The 4,911-nt window shown below is 40.0% G+C and overlaps 1 non-coding gene across 1 annotated transcript; it reads right to left on the reverse strand.

The window, feature by feature from the left end:
• Nucleotides 1-3,853: 3,853 nt before the first annotated feature.
• On the reverse strand, nt 3,854-3,961 carry LOC112787767 (small nucleolar RNA R71). The gene has a single exon (XR_003195160.1). It is a non-coding gene; the product is annotated as a small nucleolar RNA R71 (small nucleolar RNA).
• Between the last annotated feature and the right edge of the window lie 950 nt (nt 3,962-4,911).

Here is a 4,911-nt window from a genome sequence, read left to right on the forward strand (position 1 = left end):
AAAGAGATTTATATAATTAAATAAAAAGCCTTGACCGGGAGAAGATTAATTGGAAGTTCTATCCTTGTTGGATTTTCTCAAGTCTAGTATCAAAAGGTTGTTGTTTTCACTTAGTTAACCCTTACTAAATAAAGGAAAGTCAAGTGATTGAGCTAACTCTTATTCGCAAATCCTAGTCCTCTCCCTTGGGAAGGTCTAGCATTAGTAAATAGAGAATTAGCCAACAACTTCCAATTTAACTAATCACTTAAGCATTCCAACTCAAGTGACTCCTTTTAATCAACCCCCAAGTCAAGTTGGGAGTCTACTCTATCAACATGCATACCATCTTCGTTGTTGGGAGATTGGAATAGAAAAGAGACATGATAATGGAAATAAAATTGAAAGCAATTAAATAAATAATAAAATTGAGAAGAAACAAATTAAATTAGAAGAGAAATTAAATTAAAAGAACATTGAACCTGGAATTGGGAAGAAGCAATCCTAAAATTAAGAGAAATCCTAAATCCTAAATCCTAAAACCTAGAGAGAGGAGAGAACCATATCATTTTTGACAATAAGATTTTCTGATGGTAAAGAATTTCATAAAAGTAATCACGTTGTAGGTATAGTTTCTAAACCAACAGAGAATCCTTTCGTACAAAAGTTTGCTTGTCACAAGTAACAAAACCCCTAAAAAGTAATAAGCGAAGTATTTAAACCTCGCGTCGTCTCTCAAGGAATTGCAGGGAGGTATGATTTATTATTGGTTATGAGAAAAAGTGTATTTTTGGGGGTTTTTGAATTAAAGAACAAGTAAATTAAATGACAAGAAAAATAAATTAATAATTAAGAAAACTCTTGGCAAGGTATGGGAACTGAAAATCCCATCCTAGTTATCCTTATCAGGTGTGATGAGAATTGTTTATTGCTCCCACTTAGTTAACCCTTACTAAATAAAAGAAAGTCAAGTGGACTAATCAACTTGATTCCTCAAGTCCTAGTCAACTCCTATGGAAAGACTAGCTTTAGAGGGATCCAAATCAATCAGCAAATTCCAATTTTCAATCAACAGCTGAGTTTGATAACTCAAGTGTCACCAATTACTCAACCAAAGCCAAAAGGGGAAAAATCCAAATTATTTATATTATAAATAAAAGAAAACAATCATAAATCTGAATTACCTCAAATTGCATTAAATACAGAAATCAATTCTAACATGAAGTTCATAAATAAAATTGGGAAAATAAACAAACTAAAGCAATAGAATAAATAAAAGTAGAAGAGACAATAAATTAAAGGAACATTAAACCTGGAGTTGAGAAGAAGCAATCCTAAAATTAAGAGAAATCCTAAATCCTAAGAGAGAGGAGAGAGCCCCTCTTTCTAGAAAACTACATCTAAAACCTAAAATTGTGAATTATGGAGTTGTCTCCATGAATGGATGGATTCCTCCACTTTATAGCCTCTAATCTGTGTTTTCTGGGCCAAAAACTGGGTCAAAAACAGCCCAGAAATCGCCCCCAGTGATTTCTGATACGTCCAGCACGCGGTACTATCACGCGTATGCGTCGTCCACGCGTACGCGTGGATTGATTTTTCTCCAGGTCACGCGTGCGCGTGATCCACGCGTGCGCGTCGCCTATCTTCGGGGCAGTGATAAAGCATTATTTTATGATTTATATTGTGTTTAATTGTGTGGTTTTATCAAATCTTTACCCACTTATTCATATTATTAGCATGTATTTACAATTCCTTCCCAAAATCACTCCAGGTTGAAAACTTGCTTCCTAGAGACCTTTAATTATGTATTTTAATTCTCCTTTATCCCATTCGATGCCGTGATCCGTGTGTTAAGTGTTTCAGGCTTCATAGGGCATGAATGTCTTGGAAATTGGAGAGGAGGCTTGCAAAAATGAAAGGAACACAAGAAATTAAGGAGATGACCAGCGAGCAATGACGCGAGCGCATGGCCCACGTGAACGCGCGAAATGGAGAATTCGCAGTGACGCGAACGCGTGCCTGACGCAAACGCATGGATTGGAGCCTGCACGAGTGATGCGAATGCGTGACAAGGAAAATCACTGACTGACGCGAATGCGTGGACGACGCGTACGCGTAACCTGCGCGATCTGCAAAAATAACAAAATACGCTGGGGGCAATTTCGGGCCACTTTTTGACCCAGTTTTTGGCCCAGAAACACAGACTAAACCTAGGAAACATGCAGAAACTCAACACGCATCCATAGACATTCAGATTCATCACATTAGGATTACTTCAGTTTTAGATCTGAATCTAGATTAGTGTTACATTGATAGTTTATGTTTTTGCTTGGATTTTTGGATGCTGAAAGTCATTACCTCCGTTGAAGACATTACTATAGTTTGTTTCCTTATTCCCTTACTTTTAATTAGTTACTCATTGACTCTGTTCAGATAATTATGTTGCGTTTTGAATCTATTAATATATGAAGTTATTTTTATTCAATTAATTTTAATTCTCTATTTTATTTTATTTAATTATGCCTTCTCATATTTTTATGATTATTAATTTCATGTCAATGGAGTAGAATCTCTACTTGACATGGGGGTTGATTAAGAGGCGATACTTGAGTAAGAATGCTCAAGTGCTTGGTTAAACTGGACGTTGTTAGCTAACTTCATACTCACTAACACTAGACCTCCCCAAGGGAGAGGACTAGGATTTGAGGGTAAGAGTTAGTTCAATCACCATACTTTCCCTTATTTAGTAAGGGGTAATCGAGTGAGAACAACAACCTTTTTACACCACACTTGAGAAGATCCCAACAAGGATAGAAGTTCCACTTAATTATTCCCCCAGTCAAGGCCTTTTATTTAGAATACCAATAATCATTCTCAGTTTAATTTTATTGTTTTAATTTTTAAGCATTTTAATTACTCATTATCAAAACTCAATTTTTCTGAAAACCCCTGGTTAATAAAATAGAACTCTTTCCTGCAACTCGTTAGGAGACGACCTGGGACTCATACTCCTAGTATTTTATTTCTAAAATTTGTGACAACCCCTTTTTTAAATTGGTGAGGTAGATCTTAGCCGGTTAAGAGCTATACGTGCAATGCTGTCTCTTAATTGAATTCTCTAAATTGGTTAACTTCTGCCACGCATCAATTTTTGGCGCCGTTGCCGGGGAGTTGCAATAGTGTGCTAAATTATTAATTAGTGTATATATTTTATTTTTATTTGCATATTTTATTATTTTTTTTATTTCTGTTACCATGAGTTACATGTCTTTCTCATTGAATGACGTGTTTATTGCCTGATCCGAGTTTAGTCCCATTTGATCCTGAAATTGAAGGAACTCTTTCGCATATTAGACGAACTCGACGTCGACTAGCCTCTGAGGGCGGTGAAGTGATTATTATCAATTCACCAGTTTCATCTGAGGGCAAATGTAAACCGCCATCTGAGAGTGAGGCAAGCTCATTTACTACTGATCTAGTTGATTTACGTGCAGGAAATATGGCAGCACCTAGGATGATTACTCTCCAGGAGGCAGGAGCCCCAGATTTTACACTGCAGCCGTATCAAGTGCATCACCCGACTACAGCTGCAGATTTTGAACTAAAAACCGCACTGATCAACTTGATGCCCAAGTTTCATGGCTTACCTGCTCAAGAGCCTATCAAGCACCTTAGGGATTTCCAGACAGCCTGTTCTACTGTTAGGCGTCATGGTGCAGATGAAACTTCTATTCTGTTAACCGCTTTTCCATTTTCTCTTGAGGGAAAGACGAGGGAGTGGTACTACTCCCAACCTAAAGCAACTGTTACCAACTGGGATACACTCAGGAGAGAATTTTGGGAAAAATACTTCCCAGCTGAAGTCACAGATAGACTGAGAAAAGAGATCTCCTGCATTGTTCAAGGTGAATCAGAGACTCTCTATGAATATTGGGAGCGCTTCAACAATCTCCTGGACGCATGTCCCCATCACATGATTGGTAAACTAGTATTGATCAGCTACTTCACTCAAGGCATGAACCCCCAGGATAAGACTACACTGGAAGGTGCCAGTAATGGTTCTCTGAAAAAGTATAAAACCGCAGATGAAGCATGGCAACTGATCAGCGACTTAGCTGAGTCCACTAGGAATCACAGACAGAGGCGCAACCCCAAAGCTGTTGCAGAGGTTTCCTCTAGCAAAGAAACTACTGCTCTGACACAGAGTATATGTGAAATGACCAACCTACTTAAACAGATGCAGTTGAACCAACAACAAGCACATCAAGCTCAGCCTTCACCACAACAAAGCCAACAGTTAGTTCCACAAAGAGTATGCGGGATCTGTGCTGATTATAGTCATTATACTGATGAATGCCCACAGCTCCAGGAAGACAACACTGTTGAAGAAAAGAGAATTAGACAGAGAATCACGCGAAAGCGTGATTGGAGGCGTGCCTTAGGCACAAATATGCCAACGCGTCCGCGTCAACGACGCGGCCGCGTCATTTGGAAAATAAGCCTCCCACGAGTTCGCGTCACCCACGCGAATGCGTGACCCTAAAAATCGACGTAAAGGGGGTGTATGGCAGCAAGTTGCGATGGAGTGGGGCTAGAGTGATGTTAGAAGCACCAGCCCTGTCACGTGACCGCGTGCCCCACGCGGCCGCCTCGTCCTCTAAACATGGCTATTCACACGACCACGTCAACCACGCGATCGCGTCACCCTAAGTTTTGGCAAAATGAGTTTAACACAGAGAGTTGCGCGAACGCGTCACTGCCCTCGCGCCAATCGCACAATTCAGGTCACGCGATCGCGTCACCCTAAGTTTTGGCAAAATGAGTTTAACACAGAGAGTTGCGCGAACGCGTCGCTGCCCTCGCTCCAATCGCACAATTCAGGTCACGCGACCGCGTGACCCACGCGTCCGCGTCACATGCGTCGCACAG

Source organism: Arachis hypogaea, chromosome 20 (genome assembly GCF_003086295.3).
Source record: "Arachis hypogaea cultivar Tifrunner chromosome 20, arahy.Tifrunner.gnm2.J5K5, whole genome shotgun sequence".
Lineage (NCBI taxonomy): Eukaryota > Viridiplantae > Streptophyta > Magnoliopsida > Fabales > Fabaceae > Arachis > Arachis hypogaea.